Here is a 22038-nt window from a genome sequence, read left to right on the forward strand (position 1 = left end):
AAAAAAAGGACATAAGGCGTTCTTAAACCATGCATACGCTTCCTGTTATAAAACGAGAACAATTTGCTAATTCTTTGGACATATGTACGTCACCTAAGAGAGATAAATAAGAACAAAATTAACTGAAGGAAAAGAAATGCTAACAACAGCAACAACAATAGCAGCAGAAGCAACAGCAGCAGCAGCAGCAGAAGAAGAAGAAGAAGTAGCAGAAGAAGAAGAAGTAGTAGTAGTAGTAGTAGGAGGAGGAGGAGGAGGAAAAGGAGAAGATGACAATTGTGATGATGATGGTGACGATGAAATAATAGATGAAGTAATGGTTGTAGTAGTAGTAATAGTTGTTGTTTAACCTCCAGGTCAGACTTTATAAAGCAGACCCATGATGGATGACGTTCATCTGTGACAACACACACATTTCGTAGACCAGAGATTATATTGTTCATTGTGTTCTTTTCTTAACACGGTAGTAGAATGTGATTTCAGGGAAATTTGGTTGCTGTTTCTAGCAGCCTGATCGACTTCGTTAACTCAAAAACATAAGGAAAAAGATGTTGATGATGAAGTAGTAGTTGATGATGACAATAAACTTGTTTAACCCCAGGCCAGCTGTGGTTGAGCAGATTTGCATCGAAGGTATTTCCATTGTGATCACACGATAATTTTGAGGCCTTGTAATTTGATGGCAGTATAGCTGCTGTTTCTAGCAGACCAAACTCTCCTGTTGGCTCAAGTATAGTAACATAAACAAAAGCTAAAAAAAGAAAACGGACCTGGAAAGGATGAAATAATGTTGACCTAGATGGTATTTGAGCCCCAACACACACACACACACACACACACACACACACACACACACACACACACACACACGCACACACACACGCACACAAACACATACGATGGGCTTCTTTCAGTTTCTGTCTACTAAATCCATTCACAAGGCTTTGGTCCCCATATAAGAGATCCAGAATAAAAACATCAAAAATTTATTTCCAATACTTTGGACAATTCTAAGGTGGCGAGCTGACAAAATCGAAAGAAAGCTGGGCAAAACTCCTACCGACAGTCTGTCCATTCTTGAGTTCAAATTCTGCCGAGGTCAATTATACCTTTCATCCCTTCGGGATCGATAAAATAAGCACCAGTTATGGAGTTATGGAGTCGATGTAATCAACTTACCTGCTCTCTTGAAATTGCTGGCTTTGTGCTGAAATTTGAATCCAATATTTTTGACAATTCTGCTCTCATACGTCATCTATAAAATTATCTAAAAATACATAAATCGTAGTTGACTAGCAACTGTTTTGTTCGACTGAATACTCAACACACCATGAAAGCTATAAAGAGTGGTAGAACATATGTAAGCACGAAACGTGCTTACTCACTTTACATTGTTTTTGTTTGTTTGCGAGCCGAAGTGAAGTTTAAACTAGATCTTACTTGTAGAGTAAAGACAATTATGCTTAAATAACACTATTCGTAGTGCAAATAACACTATTCGTACATATATATATGTAAAAAGTAAAAAATATAAACTGGGACAAGAACGTGAAACACCTAGAAGACGACACAAGAACCACTGGACGGGACATTCGAAGCCCTCAGTCATCAGTCAAGAACCGGATCCTCTTCGCAATTTCGGCTGATTAATCTTGAGATTGCTCTGACCTGGGGTGCCACCAAGGGAAATCTAAGCCAAGTGCATTAGATCCCTTGGAAGAAGGCCTCGAATGTATACAACACAAGGACGGAAAACGGACGATGTACACGAATAAAAATACAAAAATACGTGAAAACAATAAGGAAAGCACGAATAAGAATAAAAAAAAGGGAAAAACAATAATGTTAAGGATAAAAACAAAACCAGGACGTAGGACAAGGGTCTTTCGACAGGACGAGTTGAGTTTGGGGCTGGCTTGTAGAGGAGTACCTTATGGCCACGGGAAACAAACAAAAACGTGTTACTTCAACGACTGCTGGATGCGAAAAGGCAAAACGGCAGTGGCTAGCTGGTCACGTGAGGACAAAAGAGAGGAGAAAGGGACAGATGAGGAGAGAGAGAAGGTGAACAGGGGAGGAGAAGAAAGAGACAGATCGAGGGGAGTGTAAGGTATGAGAGGCAGAGAAGCGTAGGAGGGGGAGCGGATAAAGAGAGAAAGAAAGAAAGAAGGGGAATAAGGGAGGATGAGAGAGAGAGAGAAAGAGACAGATCAAGAGTCGTACCAATGTTAGAGAATATATACTTACGTATAAGGACAAAAGTATGTATGTATGTATGTAATTATGTATATATTATTTTTGTTATTATCATCATCATCATTATTATTATTATTATTATTATTATTATTATTATTATTATTATTATTACTATTGTTATTATTATTATTATTATTATTATTATTATTATTATTATTATTATTATAATTATTAATATTATTATTTAACTGAACGCCACGCATCCATTTCCAAATCTATCTTAAACTTTTAGATGAGACTCTACTCTATAGTGTTTTGACTCCCCTATCCTTCTCTATTCCCTTTTTCTCCCTTTCACCGTTTTATCTGTCTCGCTTTCTCCCCCCTTTCTCTTTTTCTCTCTCTCGTTGATAACGCGTGACCATCGTCCATCTTTCTTTTCCTCCTTATCTATCTATCTATCCTTGTTTCTTTCTGTGAATTTCTTTTTTGTGAATTCTCCCTATATATATATATATATATATATATATATATATATATATATATATATATATATATATATACATATACACACACACACACACATATATATATATATATTTAGTTAGTTATTTATGTGCTGTGCTTTTGCGTGCGCGTGAATGTGTGTGTGTGAGTGAGAGAGGAGAGAGAGAAGGTTTCTTTCAGTTTCCATCAACTAAATCCACTCACAAGGTTTTAGTTGGACCGAGGCTAGAATAGAAGACACTAGTCCAGGGTGCCATGCCTGCGCCTATAGGTGTATAGGTTTATATTTTGAATTCATCTTTTATTTCCTTATATTATAAAGCACATCGTATCTATCAAACATATTACAAGAAGGTAAATATGTTAGACCTTCTAAGTTCATTTCGATTATATTTAATGGTACAGCTTTGATTAAATGGCAAGAATTGTAAAGAACTTTTTAAAATTCTTTGCTTGTGTCTAATATATTAACAATGTTTTCAAATATGCTGATTTACTCTCTGGAATTTCCGCGGATCCCGCAAGTAAGCAGATAAATCTCGACGTATAAAAACTAAGGGAAATGAAGAATCGGAATGAGTGTTTCACTATTGTGCAGATTATAGTTAAATTTTAAAATGATGGATTCTGATTTAGGCCAAAAATTTTGAAAGGAGGAAATTAGTCGACATCATCGATCCCAGTACTTGATTAATACTTTAATTTAATGTTCCAGAAAGAATGAAAGGCAAACTCGACCTCAGCAGGATTTGAACTCGGAACGTAAAGGAATCCTTCAAAGCATTTTGTCCGAACCTTTAGCGATTCTGCTAGCTCAAGGCAGGCAGGACTAAACAATGGCTGCTGATGGTTTGCCTGACACACCCCATACAATAGAAATATCACATTTATTTGTATAAAACCCAATTACAGTTGCTTAAATAATTCTGTAACGAATCTGATATATCTAATAAACGGTTGACTGGTTTGAGCTTGGTATGGATTACTTTGTCAGCCTTATTGTCACATAAAAAAACCTTTATTTCGAGAAGAAGAAGAAGAAGAAGAAGAAGAAGAAGAAGAAGAAGAAGAAGAAGAAGAAGAAGAAGAAGAAGAAGAAGAAGAAGAAGAAGAAGAAGAATTAATAGTGACTGAAAACAAAAGATGAATCCATTGCCTACGTCATACTTTCAGCTGAACAAAATTTCGTGACTGACCCAAGTATTTCATGAATCTTTTCGCATGTTACTGTAGATAAATATGTTTACAGTTTTAGAACAGAGAGAAATACGTACACGCAAGCACGCACTCAGACACAGAAATACACGCATATTTAAAGCTGAATCGCAATGCATTACTACTCGAAGTGTTATGTTCTAGGTCTTCAGGCGATTGAAATTGTGGACTTTGAGACGTTTTTAAATACATTAGGAATGTATAAAAACATATCTTCAGTCCAGTGACACTAACAATATAGAGGTTTCCGGCGTGTATGTGAACCATAATATACAGTTCTACTGCCGATTCTTACATCATAGTAATGCACCGGCTCCAGCATTCAATCCTTATAAGGACAGGTTGGTAAAAAATCAAAACTCACTATCTTCAATTCGGTTTATGTGATTATTCTTACCAATAGTTATGAATGTTGAGTGATGAATGAAAGAGTACGAATGCGAAAGATCTCCGGAGTAACGTTACTCGATAGGGTGAGTAGCTCGGAGTTTAGTGAGTCTCTCCAGGTCGAGCTCCTACTTTAACGCATTGTGAGATCACAGCTCTAGTACTGCGGATATGTGATAAGAATATCATAGGAATGAATTGCAAGATAGATTCTTCAAACCGAGCCAACCGGAAAGAGAACATGGGTAGACCATAACGAGATGGTTGAATGATACCTATAATCTCAGTTGGTCACGCTTAGGAATCCAGCCGGAAAGTGGAATGACAGCTACTTTTGATAGGACCTTATGGAGGAGGTGCCTGAGGACTCTACTTTCACGAACCATCCAGTAACAGTGGGAAAGAAAGATGAATAGATTTTCACACTTCTATAGAAACCCTTGAGAAAAACATCAGCATATGCTCTTTTTCGCACCACCCAGAAAATTCCATTTACCCAAACTTTTCAACAGAATTAAGGTCAATGCTTGTTGAAGAAAAGTCGCCCTAGCTTCGACTGAATTTTGTACAAAACCTTTAGAAAATCTATATAATTCTGACAAAGTTCTAAATTGTCTTTCTTTCTTCTGTCCCTCCCACGCAAGGTCATCTGAAACTGTCTGCAGATGGTATTCTTTCCCTAAATTGTTCTTTACGATCACATGGACACTTATACCTGAACAGAGAGCTTGTTATTAGAACTAACAGTCAAATATATATATATATATACTAGGTCTGATCAATAGCTATCCGGACTGTTGCCATAGTAACGAAGCTGAAGCATGCATGCTAAAGCCGCTTGGCAAAGATTGACCTTCAACCCTGTTATGCCTGCACACTAGATTTTAACATTCTAGCTTACTTCCGCTGTTTACAGCAGTACTTGGAATGAACGTCTGTAGCGTGTTATCGTCGCATTGATCATGGCAGAGAAAGTTGTCATGGCGATACCTGCTCAGATGCCTACGAAAAGTTGTAGAAAGTGTATGGAGAGAAGTGTATGAGCCGCACACAAGCGTATGAGTGCTTCAGACGTTTCCACAGTGGTTGTAAAAATGTCGATAGTGGTGAACGTTCTGGGTGACCCGCAACCAGCAGAACTGTGAAAAACATCGGATGTGCGTGCAGCTGTGAAGGGAAATCGTCGAATCGCCATCCGTGAGTTATCAGAGGATGTACAGATTAGTTACAGTTCAGTTCAGTCCATTATCACTGAAGATTTGGGTATGAGATGCGTGTCTGCCAAGTTTGTGCCAAAACTGCTTTTAGTTGACCAAAAAGACACTCGCGTTTCAGTAGCACAAGATCTCTTTGATTGCGTCGAGAACGATAAAAACGTTTTGAAAACTTTGCGTCGGCCTTTGAGCAGGTATCACCAATTTTGACAAAATTTTATGCAAATTCTCTGCTCAACTTTTTCTGTCATGGTCAGTGCGACGATCACACGCTATGCACCTTCCTTGCAAGCACTGCTATAAACATCAGAAGTGAGCTAGAACGTTAAAACTTAATGCACATGCACAATCTGTGTCAAGCGGCTTTACTCTGTGTGCTTTAGCATCGTTACTATGGCAACAGTCCGGATACTTATTGATCACACCACGTATAAGAGCACTTCAAATTCCACAGTGCCATTCGCCGTGAGAGGGATGCAAGAAACTCAGAGCATCAAGTGTTTCAAGGAACAAATGGTAAAAAATTAATATGAACTTGTGTCCATCGTAATTTTTCCAAGCACAGATCCATGTTTCGCCAGACAAAGCCAAAAATATGTAGGAAAGTAATAGTCGTATACATATTAGCCACATTTCAAAGAATATTACCAACAACTATAAATAAAACTAACTCTAGAACATATTATGCTATTAATATCGAAGCAAAAAAAATAGCTACTAACCTAAAATATATAACAGAATGGAATCTTTTGCGTTACTTGAACCATATGCAGTAGATTTAAAATTTAAGGGAAATATAGATGACTTTCTCGCCAATTGCATATGCAAATTAATTAATCTGGCTAAAGTATCTTATAATAATTCTGCTTGGCTATTTAACCCGTCGGTAACGCTTTCACATAATTAGAGAAAAAGAGGGAGAAAGAAAAAAGGAAAAGAGAAAAAGTGGGAGAGAAAAGAGGGAGAGACAAAAAGAGGGAGAGAGAAGCGTCCATGACGTGAGGTAGGGGAGCGTAATATTTATTACGTGGTTAAAAAGTTAGGTGAAGGTAGAGGAGGAGAGTTAAAGATATAATTTTAGCTGAGGGGTGATGTTCTGATGGTGAGGTTAAAGAAAGGTAGAGAGAGAGAAAGAGAGGGAAAGATAGAAGAGGGAGAGAGAGGAGGAAAGAGAGAGAGAAGGAAAGAGAGAGGGGGGAGGCAGAGAGATGATGATGATGATGGTGGTGGTAGTAGTGGGGATGGAGGTTGTGGCGGTGGTTTGGTGGTGGTGGTGGTAGTGGTGGTGGTGGTAGTAGTGGCGGGGGTCGTGGTGGGGGTGGCAGTAGTGATTGGATAGTGAAAATTGTACTTTTAAAAATTGAACTAAGTTTTTTTTATATTACCTGTCACTTAACGCATGCGCATAAGTGCAATTCCGTGAAATACGCTTATCTATGTGACAGATATATGCAATGTAACTAAAGGTTATATTATATGTACGAGATTTATGGGAAAAATAAGAGTGGATATTTATTCTATGGACGCCGTGTGTTAAATCTATAAAATTGTTCATAAACTATATAAAGCGTATATATAAAGTGCATTAGTAATCATTGTATTCCAGTTTGTTTTGCTTTTCAATGAGTAGCAGATGAGAGACTATCTTCTCATACAGACACAACTCAGGCTACGCTTTTTGAATTAAGTTTTCAGAAATGACCCAATGGGTTTAGCATTAATTCCGTGAAATATTCACGAGTCCCGTTAGTAGCCAATAAAAGTAGTTTAGATTCGATTGTTTTAACATTAAGTATGTAAATTCTGTTACCTTGTGGAATAATTGCATATTTATCATCACATGGTTCTGTAATATGGGTAATAAGTACTTTTATAAGACTGTATTGGATAGTTTTTTATTACACTTATATTCTAGTTATTGTTTCAAACAATAAATGTTTTGTTATTTTACGGTAATACTGTTTCAGATTCGACAATTTATGTATTTGATACTACATTCGTCGCTACACAGTTTTGTGTTACCTCTAATATATATATAAAAACTTAGCTTAGTTTTTAAAAAATAGTTTTCACTCTCCAATCACTACCGCCATCTCCACCACCTCCATCCCTATTACCACCACCATCATCTTGACAATGTGGTGTTGATAAAATCTAAGTTTCTTTTACATTGACACACAATACATACATTCATATATACATAAATATGTATGTATGTATGTATGTATGCATGTATGTATGTATGTATGTATGTATGTATGTATGTATGTATTTGTATGTACATATTTTCAGTAGGAAAACATATTTTCATTAGTAGACTTTGTCCACCATCATTAGTTAATAATTCAACTGAAAGAGCAGAGGCAATTGTTATCGGTGATTTAAGAACGGTGAAAAAAAAAACAGACACAAATATCTTACTGTATATCTCAATCCACAACCCTAAGAATACAGAGACGGTATGATGTAATTAAGTAAAATTTACCCCTGTTCAAACGTGATCCTATAATGAGGAGAATCTTTGAAAAACGGAAACTAATTAAAAGTAAAAACAACTGCTACAATCATTGAAGCATCTTTTAACAAGTGTCCAGTTACTTGCTAGTATTACACAAGTTACCAACCAATATTACACGGCTTCAAAAAAAGGTGCAAATTTTTAAAACGAAAACCTACTTTCATGTCTTTCGGAAAACTTGCCGTGGGTGTGGTCAGAATTATATTGCCCAAATAGGCATGTCACTCAGAAAACATTTGACAAATACGTGATCCGAACATAGGAAGAATTCGACTAAGTGAACATCTGAATAGATGTACAGAAACTTGGCAACCAAAATTTTAGCTTTTTCCACTATAACACTGCAGAAAATATGACAGAACAATAAAGAAACTTTTTTTTACAGCAAAATATATACCAAGTTTAAATCATTGACCAACTACTGTTTTCTACTTCTAATTCATTTACTAATATTTATAAGATATATTACCTCTCGCATTTTTGAATAATTAGAAGTACAAAAATGTATGCCCTTAATTTGAATCTAATAACATGATCAATATTACCTTCCTTGTTATCTAGTGTGTCTATAACAAAACTTTTCCTGGTAGGCATATTAAATATAATATGAAGGCTAGTAGCAAGCCAAACATTGCCATGAATATATTCTGTAAAAATTGAAACCGGTTTGAAATGATTTATTTTGATGTATTTTTACAATTATGGACTTTGAAGAGCTTACTATGGTATTTCGAAATTATATGAATGTCTTTAGGAATCCATTATCTTGAAATGATTTGATTGTAGTAATGTATTTTGGATATAATACAATATTTACGAATATGTAATCATGTATTTTGAAATTATTTGATTGTGATAATTTACTTTCCAGTAAATATTATCGTATTTCGAAATTAATTTACTGTAATAATATACTTCGAATTAATTCACTGTAGTATAAAAAAAAGACAACGGATTTTCATGTTACTCTTCCATACTTCTCGGCTTGTATGTTATATTAACAGTATATATATATAAAGAATAGAAATTCAAAGAATTAAACAGAGCTCACAGTATGTTTTCCACCTGGTGTCTAGCTACTGAGAAAGACAATGGTCGAAACTCAAGTGTCAGATTAACGTCACCGTTGTTCCGAAAATCCAGGAATGATATTGGTGGAGAGTATATAATGATTAAGCAAAATATAGTAAGTGAGAGATGAAATATATATTCCATTTGTTGAGAGCTATTTCATAATCCATATCCAGGTACATCAGCGACGCTAAAACAACCAACACATATATAAATGTACAGTTGTAACATAATAAACATTTCATAAGCATATAGATCTGCTCAATTTAGCTAGGCTGTCGCATATAGTAGTAGACTTGAGATGCATTTGTTAAACTTCCAAACTTTAAAGATACTAGAATGCCCATATTTGAAACATAATAAAAAACAAAAACAAAAAAATATATATAGAATCATAACATAAATAAAATAAAATCAAAAATAGAGTAATTAGTCGTCTGTTTGCTTCACAAAATTTAGGTGTATACTATTATAAGATATAAAAATACAAATATATAATAATAACGTAAAGAGTAAGATAACAATTGAAATAAGAAAATGTAAAAAAATAAATAAGAAATTAAATTATAGGGAAAATTTTGCAAAGACACCCATGTGTTTACGAAAAAAAAAGGATTTGACTTTAATTATGGACCACCAAGTACATATGCTCCAAAAGAGGTAGTAAAAATTCCACGCCTGACTGGTTTTGAAAGGCAGATGTATCTGTCATTACATTGACCACCTATATGTAAGTACACATGCTTACACGTGCACAAACACACACACACACACACACACACACACACACACCACACACACACACACACACACACAAACACAAATAATAAACACATATACACATGCGCGCACACACATACATAATTTGTAAAGATGTTATCAAAATATGATTTTCTATCATGCTTATAGACAAGCAATCAATTCATACACATATATGTACATATACATTCACACACACTTACACACATATATGCACGCATACATGTACAGACAAATATATAAATGTATGCATACTTGTACAAATATGTGTATATATATATATGTATATATGTATGTATATATATATATATATGTGTGTGTGTATATATATATATATATATGTGTGTGTGTGTGTGTGTGTGTGTAAACAAAAAAATTATTATTTCTAAATTTCTCAACGAGAGACAATCAGTAACAGTACTCTGAAGTAAAGATTATTTATCAACATAATGTGGCAGAGTAATGTTGCTGTTATGTAGCCCCAGGAAACATCGTCTCCAGCTGGCTATACGACACATTATATCTGTGTTCTTATATTTTCGAACAATGAAGTGTGCTGAGTGGGGACGCTAAACTCCCATATTTGAAAATATAAGGACACAGTGTGTCGTATAGCCAGCTGGAGTCGATGTTTCCTGGGGTTCATTAACAGTAACTTTCATCTCAACCAAGACTGCCACACTATATTGGCAAATAATCTTTACCATATATATATATATATATATATATATATATAAAATAGTAAAGAGTGAAAAAACGACAGAAGGCTTAAATGTTAAAAAATATATATATTTGCGTCAATATGTCTGAAGAATATTAGAAAATTTTTTTAACAAATTTTTTTTCCTTTATAATGACATAATTTTTAATGAAAGACCGGTTTCGCATTTAGCTTTTCAAATTTCTTGTGATGTTATGTTTATGTTTAATAGAGTTATCCTTGTGTTTAAGCTCCGGAGAGTTCTACAAGGATAACTTTATTAAACATAAACATAACGTCACAAGAAATTTGAAAAGCTAAATGCGAAACCGGTCTTTCTTTAAAAATTATGTCATTATAAAGGAAAAAAAATTTGTTTAAAAAATTTTCTAATATTCTTCAGACATATTGACGCAAATATATATATTTTTTAACATTTAAGCCTTCTGTCGTTTTTTCACTCTTTACTATTTTTTATATATTCACCCACGTGCTTTCACAAACCAACTTTCTTATATATATATATATATATATATATATATATATATATATATAAATGACTTACAAAGGTGTACAGGTGACAGGTATCAATTCATTACGGCCTTTCAAGCGACTCCTTTAATAGATTAATGAAAACATTACATTATTTGTAAGAAACCGTTCTTATCAGATGATTGCATAGACTTCAAACATAAACGACACAACCATTTCTTTAACTTATTCACATCAATAATGGAACTCAAAATATTTACATTGTTTCTTTTGATATGTCCGTGGTAGGATGAGTTTAGAAAATAATATATACCTTGTTAAGTCTACTATAATTTGGAGAGCAGCAGAGGAAATAGAGGGGTGGTGGTCAGGATAAAAAGAGTGGTGACCTAGTTACTTACATTTAAAAAAAAAACTTTATGTAGAATGTAGTCTTCAACCATTTAGAATCAAATCTATTGGGAATTGTCAACTATATTCTAGTTAATGGTGCTAAATAAATTAATGTCAGATAATCTACTAGACTCTCAATGTACTAGAACCATACATCTAGCTTTATCTACACAAAAGAGAAAGACGTAGGGTTAGTAGTAAGAGAATGCCTGATGGGGCAGGGGTGATAATTGGAAGATATAAGAACAGGGATGGCCAATACTTATTTTGATTATCATATTAAAGGGGAATATAATGAAAAACCAAAGAGATAAGTAATATAAACTATAGAGGTGGAATTTTAGAATTGAAGAATAAGGGAGGTAATAAATATTACTTAGCAAATTTATAATATTAAAGTGAGAAAATTTTAATCAATATATAGAAGGATAGAAATTAAATTTACTGCCTAATAATGGGATACTTTGAAATATAAGAAAAATATTAAGACTTTTCCTAAACATGTTGTATAGAAGATCACGATAGAACATTATATACTGAATGTATAACGGAATAAAATTATCACATGAATAGAAATTCATAGCATATTTTAAACTAATATAAGAAATATTCCCTTCATTACTGGTGGATAAAATATAAGATATCGTAAAAAATGGTACCCAATATATGGGGTAATTGAATTAGAGGTATACTAAATGTATAAGGGAGTACATCGTAGGAGTGACTGTGTGGTAAGTAGCTTGTTTACCAGCCACATGGTTCCGGGTTCAGTCCCACTGCGTGGCACCTCGTGCAAGTGTCTTCTACTATAGCCTCGGTCCGACCAAAGCCTTGTGAGTGGATTTGGAAAATGGAAACTGAAAGAAGCCCGTCATATATATATATATACATATATGTGTGTGTATATATGTTTGTGTATCTGTGTTTGTCCTCCCACTAATGACTGACAACCAATGCTGGTGTGTTTACGCCCCCGTAACTTAGTTGTTCGGCAAAAGATAAGTCCTGGGGTCGATTTGTTCGATTAAAGGCGGTACTCCAGCATGGCCACAGTCAAATGACTGAAACAATTAAAATAATAAAAGAATAAAAGAATCCGTATCAGTAACCTGGACAGAATCAGTTGATCCCATAGTAATATCAAAACCATCAAAAGTCTTTTTCTAACCCAGTATTTATTATCAAATAAAATAACTGATTTTCTAGCTTCTAACATTATTTTAATTTCTTTTAAACTAAGGTTAGAGCTTCTTTTTGCAAACAAAAGAGCTTTATTAAGTACTATAGGATTAATAGATGAATAATAGTTATCAATATCTGTCTTTATAAATTTACTTCTATTTTTATTACCTATTCTATCAAACCAATTAATAGCTTCTTGCGTATTATACCAAAGTTCAAGTTTAATTTTTTTTTTCCTAAGTGACAATATATACTTATCTAAAATAATTTTACTTAATCTACCTAGATCAGATCGGCCTGGGCAAATTAATCTAACTTTAAGGTTAGAATAGAAATTATGTTTATGACTTTTTAAAGTCATCCTGGGCCTCATGTTCTGTCATCGGGATCATGATCATTCATAATCTTCTTAGCTTCCAAGTTAATGGAGCTTAAAGCATTTTACTTACTACCTTATAATTACTAGTAATTTCATTCCTAATTAATTCATGGTATTTTGATATATCCGTATTAAATAAATTTCCGGTCTTATCGTTTCGTACAATAATACCATTTTTTCTTTTAAGATCACATACTAAAGATTTTAGATTCTTTAAATGTTCATTCCTCCCAAGGGGATGCTTAACAAATCTAAAATTTCTCACAACAGACCATAAATCGTTCTCAAATTCTGCCAAATGGAGGTTTGATAGTGGGAATTTCTTAGACTTAATGTTCTTTTTAAATTGTTCAATATCTTCATTATGAGGGTTAATTTTCTGTTCGAATTCCCTATCATTGTAAAACGTTTTCCAACGGATCCTATGGATGAATTCAGTAGTCTTAGTTATTAAACCCTTCATGCAATCCTACTTTGGTGATATCGGACTGTTCTTCAATGATAAGTGAATTTGTAACTTCCCCATTTTACCAGCGAAAAACAGTACTATCATTACTCAAGTAATATTTAAAATTAAAATTCAATACAAGGAAAACAGGCTCCTCTATGGGGATGGAAACATCCAATTTTTTACTGGTTTACTCGTCTACTACACAATATAGCAGAGAAAAACTTTCTCACAATTCAAATGGGTATATATTCAATATAGAAAAATTAAAAGAAAATGGAGACTTACGATTGACATATCTTAATTTATTGACATAATATTATAATATAATATAATGTAATATAATATAATATAAATGTTACAATCCTACAACAGTTTCGATTCAACCCAATAATAAATTTATAAAAATTCATGTTTATGTGTAAGAATCTCATTAGGGAAATATTTGAGAAAAATTACATATGAGGAGATTTAGATCCTAGAACATACTGAATTAAATATATATATATATATATATGTGTGTGTGTGTGTGTGTGTGTGTGTGTGTGTAGGCAAGGAAAAATTATAAAATGGCAGAATGCTAAATTGAAGGTAGATTTTAATGAAAATGGGTGTATGGAAAATTAAAAAAAAAATTTTTTTTTAATATTAATTCTAACCGGTTTTCGTCGCAATGCGACTTTTCAAGAATTGTAAGGTGAAAAGAAAATTTTTTTTTAATATATATAATTAAAAATATAATACATACATACGTACATACATACATACATACATACATACATACATACATACATACATACATATATGTATATATATATTAATAATAAGGAGAACGGAGAGTTCACATCGATAATTTTATTTAACAGTTATTTGCAGCATCCTTTTCTGGACAAGGAAAGAATGCTGTAAGTAATTGTTAAATAAAATTATCGATGTGAAAAATTTCCGTTCTCCTTATCATTATTAATACTATTACATACTCTACGAAAACTATGCAGTCCTGAACTCGGATTTACCAAGCGGGAATAGTTACCAGAGCCTAGCAACTTAATGCTAACTCGGGTGTCACAAAAGGTCAGTTGTGGTTAGCCGGAATCCGAAACTGAATTAAGAGGAAGCACAACAACTGCCAGGATAATATATCCCTTTCAACTCATTTTTGGGGACACACATACACAAACGCACGCGCAACACACACACACACACACACACACACACACACACACACACACATATATATATATATATATATATATATATATATATATATATATATATATATATATACACATACATATGCACCGTAACTTATCAAAATATATAAGTATATTGCCGAATAAAATAATTAGTGGCATTTATTCCAGTACTTTACTTTCTGAGTTCGAGTGCTACATTTCATGCATCGAGGATCGATAAAATAATTACTAACTGAACACTAGAGGCGATGCAATCGACTTTCTCCCTCAAAGGTCAACCATTGTGCCTATAGCAAAAATGGTTATTATTATTATTATTATTATTATTATTATTATTATTGCCTTTGTACAGCTTCTAACGCTGGAGATGTACTACGATGTCAGCTGTTCACTACCAGTGAACTAAGGTAACACATTCCGGAGTATTCGGGCTGTTCCAATCAGTGCTGTTTTCTGCAAGTGCTCCACCCTTATTGCAGCACCTATTTGTTCCACATACTTCTCGAGATTCTTGCTTACTGTTCCCAGGGCCCCGACAATTATTGGTACTACTGCTACCTTTTTCATCGACCACAACAGCTTAACTTCCCAAGCTAACCTGTCATATCCCTCGACATTTCTTTCTTCCTTATCGCATACCTTGTTGTCCGCTGGGAATGCTATATCTATAGTCCAGCATAGTTTGTTTTCTTTCACAATTAAGACTATATCTGGCTTCCTATTCTCTATCTCATGGTCGCACTGAATCATAAAGTCCCATAGGATTTTTTCATTTTCATTTTCGACGATGCCTTCGGGTTTGTGGTCGTACCAATTTTTTGCTCCATCAAGTCCATACTTGCTCCATCAAGTCCATTGCAAAGTATCCAATGTGCAACCCTGGTTATATTGTCATGATGTCTCTTATATTGCTTCTGGGCTAGTGGCGTACATTGGCTGGTAATATGCCATACAGTTTCACCATTTTGTCTTCAGATTCTACACTTATCATTTTCTGTTGTGTTGTCTATTCTGTATTTTATGTAGTTTGTTCTTAGTGCTTGCTCTTGGGCAGCACAGATTAGAGCCTCCGTTTCTGGTTTTAAATAACTTTTTTAGTCATCCACAGCCATCTTTTTTCTCTGTCTTATTTTTAACATCCCTATGAAATTGACCATGCATTCATTTCTTTACCCACCTATTTTCGGTTTCATTCGTTTTCAATTTCTTGTACAGTGCTTTGCAGTCTTTCATCCTACACAAGCCTGACTTTCTTCTAATAATAGCGGTTCTGTGGTATTTTTACATACCATGCTATGTCGTTTTCTTCTGCTCTAATGCTGTGTTCGCATCCAATAAGTCCTCTTTCTCCTCTTTTTCTTGGTACATACAGTCTGTCTGTGTTACTTTTTGGGTGGTGTGTCCTATATCTAGTTATCAGCTTCCTTGTCTTTCCGTGTAAGCTGTTTAGTTTGTCTACTGTCCATGCGATTACCCGTGCTCCATATCTAAGGAGTGAAACGGCCCAGGTGTTGATAACTTCAATCTTATCCTGTCCGTTTAATTTCAACTTAAGGATTAGTCGCATTCTGCACAAGTACTCCACCTTAAATTTTTCTGTCATTTCTTTCTCAATCAATTTATCCATTTTCAATATCCTCAAGTACTTATAATCCGTCTCTTCTATCTGCTTCATAACCTCCCCCGATGGTATCGTTAGCCCGTCCATACATTTGATTTTGCCTCTCTTCAATACTAACACACTACACTTTCTCAGTCCGAACTCCATTCTGATATCAGCACTGAAAGTCTACACCGTATCAACAAGGGAACTGAGTTGGGATTCATCTTTAACATAAAAAGACATGCTCACCTGGTTAAGGGCCAGCAAATGACAAGCAAATCTGTGGTATTGAGCAAAATATTTGCTGTAGGCCATCATTTATACCAAGACAAAACAATGTGCATGGTAGCATTTCCAATCAGTTAAGATCAGAAGCCATGAGCGTCACTGCCTGGATCTGCATCAGGGTATTTATTATTATTATCATCATCATCATCATCATCACATCATCATCATCATCATCATCATCATCATCATCACATCATCACCATCATCACCATCATCACCATCATCACCATCATCACCATCATCATCATCATCATCATCATCATCATCATCATCATCATCTCATCATCATCATCATCATCATCATCATCATCATCATCATCATCATATTATTATTATTATTATTATTATTATTATTATTATTATTATTCAGTAATTTTATTTTTATAGCGTGCTTTCACTTCACTACCTAGCGCAGCTCTGTGTGCCTTGGGTATGTGCTGTGATTTGTTGTGATGCTCTGATGGTTATTGTATGGAAAGTGTTCTGCGTAGGATGTGTGCAGTGCCTAGTAGTGCAATTTTCTGTATGTTATATGTTTGTAAGTCCTGGTGTTTTTGTTATGTATTTGTCTGAATATTTTTTTATCATGCCTAATGCACCTACTATGATAGGAATTGTTTCTGTTTTCAGATTCCACATTCTAGTTACCTCTATTTCCAGGTCTTTGTATTTTGAGAGTTTCTCCATTTCTTTTAGAGACACGTTGTCATCTGCCGGTATTGATACATCAATTAGAAAGCATTTTTTTTTCTTCATGATCTCTGACAACTATATCTGGTCTGTTGGCCTTAATTTCTCTCTCTGTGTGTATCGGCATATCCCAGAGTATGGTTGCTTTCTCGTTTTCTGTGACCTTTTCTGGTGTGTGCCTATACCATCTTTTTTCTGTTGTTATTCCATAATGTTGGCATAGCTTCCAATGTATGTAGGTTCCAACTCTGTCATGTCTGTGAATATATTCCTTCTTAGCCAGGACTGGGCAGCTAGAGATAATATGATTTATTGTTTCTTGTCCATCTCCACATATTCTGCAGTTACTTGTAATATTTCTTTTCATTACATGTTATTGGTAATTTCTGGTGGGGAGGCTTTGGTCTTGTGCTGCAATTAAAAATCCCTCTGTTTCTGCTTTGAGTCCTGAGCTTCTCAACCATTGCTGGGATTTTTCTTTGTCTATTTCTTTTGCGTTTAGTTTAGTGCAGTATTTAGCATGAAGGGGCTTTTCTTGCCATCGTTTTATCATGGTTCGTTGCTGTTCTATTTTTAGTTTGGATTTCATTTGTTTTATAGCTTTTGTTGTTTCTTCATCATCTTCTTCTTCTTCTTCGTGTTTATTAGGTATGATTTCTTGTTTGTATTTGTCAGCTTCCTTAAATACTGAGAACAGTTTTTTGTTTTGCTCGTGTTTTGCTGCTATCTGGATCAGTTTTCCTTCCTTCTGAAGTAGATATTTTTGCAGTCCTATGGTGGTTATTTTATAGTAGTTTTCCAGCTGTATAAGGCCTCTACCACCTTCTATACGTTGTATATATAGTCTTTCTATTATTATTATTATTATTATTATATTATTATTATTATTATTATTATTATTATCATTATTATTATTATATTATTATTATTATTATTATTATTATTATTATTATTATTATTGTTATTATTATTATTGAGTGAGAGAGCAGTTCATGCCATCAAAGTGACACTGGGGTAAAATATACGAAGCCCAATATACCCATCATGACTACCCGTCTGATAAAGGTACACCAGGCATATGCATCACAACCATATGTGCGCGACATGGTGATCTCATATCAAGATAAACAGCACATGACCTTGCAGGTGGAGCCCAGTTAGAATTTTCTTCAGGTAGAGTAGCCCATCCCGCTCAAACGGTCCCTGAATAAGGGTTGTTTAAGGATGTTGAAAGAACCACCCATGTTTCCAGAGGTGAATTATTCAAACCCCAAAGAATCCCTCTCAACACATGGCTATGATGCTCCCCCACTACTTCTGCTCGTGATCAGAGATGCACATATCGTCAGCCACTAAGGAACATGCTCAACTGGTTAAGGTCAAACAACTGACAAGCAAATCTGTGGTATTGAGCAGAATATTATTATTATTATTATTATTGTTATCATCATCATCATCATCATCATCATTAATATTTTTCATTATTATCGCTATTATTATTATTATCGTTATTATTATTATTATTATTATTATTATTATTATTATTATTATTATTATTATTATTAATATTATTATTATTATTATTATTGAATGAGAGAGCTGTGTATGACATCAAAGTGACACTGGGGTATAATATACGAAACCCAGTATACCCATCATAACTAGCCGTCTGATAAGGGTACACCAGGCACATGCAACACAACAATATGTGCGCGACACAGTGATCTCATATCAAGATAAACAGCACATGACCTTGCAGGTGGGTCCCAGTTAGAATTTTCTTATGGTCAAGTAACCAATCCTGCTCAAAAGGTCCCCGAATGAGGGTTGTTTAAGGACGTTGAACGAAACACCCATCTTTCCAGAGGTGAATTATTCAAACTCCAAAGAATCCCTCTCAACACATGACTATGATGCCCTCCCACTACTTCTCCTCGTTATCAGAGATGTACATATCGTCAGACATTAAGAGACATGCTCAACTGGTTAAGGTCAAACAACTGACAAGCAAATCTGTGGTATTGAGCAGAATATTTACTGTAGCCCATCTTTTATACCAAGACAAAACAATGTACATGATAACACTTCCAATCAGTGAAGATCAGAAGCCACGAGAGCCACTGCCTGGTGCTACATCAGGGCATTTATTATTATTATTATTATTTTTATTATTATTATTATTATTATTATTATTATTATTATTATTATTATTATTATTATTATTATTATTAACAACAACAACATCATCATCATCATCATCATCATTATTGTTGTTATTATTATGGTCGTATTCAATAAATATGCTTATCAATAATAATATAAGACTTACTAAACCAAAAACATACAGGAGTGAACCTGAGTAATCAGTGCCAACTTGACCATATTGAGTGAATATAGATATAACATACAATTACTCTAAAACTGATATTTTAAATGAAATATGGTTCTCACATATAATGCTCAGAGAATTAATAAATCAGAGATCAACCAGATTAAGGTCAGGTTGTCGGTTCCAGTTTCACCATAACAGGTGGATACAAGCGTAACATACAATTATGTTCGAGTCTAACTTCTATATAAAGATATGAGTCAGAAATAATCACAATAATGTCACATAACAACCTAAATATTTCAAGATAAATCAACTAATGGATTTGGCTAACTAAAACTAGAAGTAGGATCTCCGTTTTAGGTACACGAATTCAAGTAGGTACTAGATAATTATATAGTTAACAAAATCAACAAAAATAGGATGGCTAATGGTAAAAAAGTTACGAATAAAGGATGTACTTAGGTAGGACATAATGACACTATAGTAAACCTGATATCACATGCAACGTAATTAAGATAATAGGTACATTGAATATGTGACTTAAGATTTATGAGAGCTGAGGTGACGTGTTACGTATTTTGAGATTTTCCCAAACAAAGAGGGCCGGAGAACTAAGATAATCATATAGGACGGTAGGAAGGTTGAAACGTTATTATCTAGAAAGGGTTAAATTTCTTATAGTCGACTAGCAGTAGGACATTTCAATTAAAGTTAATAGGTTAATTTTCCGGATTATATTGGTGGGAATGCGGTACATATGTGGACATAGTAAATTATCTCATCTCGTTGGTTAATCATATTTGATTTACCACTAATGTATTCATAAGTTTCAGATATACACAAATTTCATTTATCATTGCTACTCCTGTATGGTTATGTTTTATGTATAATTGATTGAGCGATCTCATACTCAATATTTTTATCAGTAGGCATTCATAGGAAATTAGCTAAATATGTTAAATTAGACTTACGCCTATCTCTAAAGCTATTTTATGGATATTACATCTGAATTTAATCACCTTAAATCCAGATGAGCAATCTGATTCATTACGTTACAGCACAATTATATTTTAATATATGTGCATCTACAGGTACATTTCTGTTTTGGATGATTTAGTGTCACAGATGTAACTGGTTACATATTACGAAACAGCTGTCAATAGATGAAATACACATATCATCTCTCATTTCTCTTATTTTGGTTAATTATTATATATACAAATATATTATATTTTGGAACTCAAATTTACAAATTATAGTTACTATTTTCATATTACCTATCCTCCAGATGGGAAATGTGAACATTGTAGTTGTTTATATATTAATATTTGAAATATTAATATATGAATACACACGCACACACATATGTGTGTATGTGCACACGTGCATGTATGTTAATAAGCTCCCTTTGAAGCTACGTGCTTTCGAGTTCCATCTCGCTGCAGTGCATCTTGGGCAAGTGTCTTCTACTATAGACCTGGGCCAATTAAAGCCTTATGAATGAATTAGGTAAACAGAAACTGCGTGGAATATCGTCGCATATATGTGTGTGTGTTTGTGTGTGTGAGTGTGCATATGTATAGTGTGAATATGTGAGCATACAAGTGTGCGCGCGAGAAGCATGTGTGTGTATCTGTCTCCCACCACTGTTCGACTATCATGGTTTATGTCCCTGTATTTCAGTGTCTCGGCAAAGGATACCGATAGAATAAGTACCATAAGTACCTGACGATAAATGATAAGAATATCTGCATGTCTATGTGTGTACGTAGGTGCATGCGCGCACAGGTGTGAGTGTATTTTTTTGTGTGAGCGTTTGCGCGTGTATGGAATAGTATGTCAGTAAAAAATTAACATTACAAATAACTGTTGACTGGAAGACTTATTGCTGGTTTAAGATTTACAGCTTAAGTGCTAGCCCTAGGCGCTTTTGAGTTCATAGCTCTTCATCATTTGGGTTTAGTTTTTACTTACCTTACAAGAAAACTTCGGAGAAGTGTCAGCTAGAGGCAATGGACCACATTTTGCAAAACGAGTGTGTATCACAGAAGGTACAAAAATACACAGACCACACAGAATACCTAATACAGACGTTAGAAAGGCGTATGAAAGGCAGAGAGAGAGAGAGAGACAGAGAGAGAGACAGACAGACAGACAGAGACAGAGATAGAGAGAGAGAGAGAGAGAGAGAGAGGAGAGAGAGAGAGAGAGAGAGAGAGAGCAGTAAAGAATAATAGAGAATGTAAAAATGTTAGAAGGATATTACAAAGGCAAGAGAAATAAGGGTCCATTTCAGCCTGCCATATTCTTTTCTACTCTACGCACAAGGCCCGAAATTTGGGGTGATTAGATCGTCCCCAGTAAGCAACTGGTTCTTAATTTATCGACCTCGAAAGGATGAAAGGCAAATTCGACCTCGGCGGAATTTGAACTCAGAACGTAAAGACAGACGAAATACCTATTTCTTT

This window comes from Octopus sinensis, linkage group LG1, assembly GCF_006345805.1.
Source record: "Octopus sinensis linkage group LG1, ASM634580v1, whole genome shotgun sequence".
In the NCBI taxonomy this organism is placed as follows: domain Eukaryota; kingdom Metazoa; phylum Mollusca; class Cephalopoda; order Octopoda; family Octopodidae; genus Octopus; species Octopus sinensis.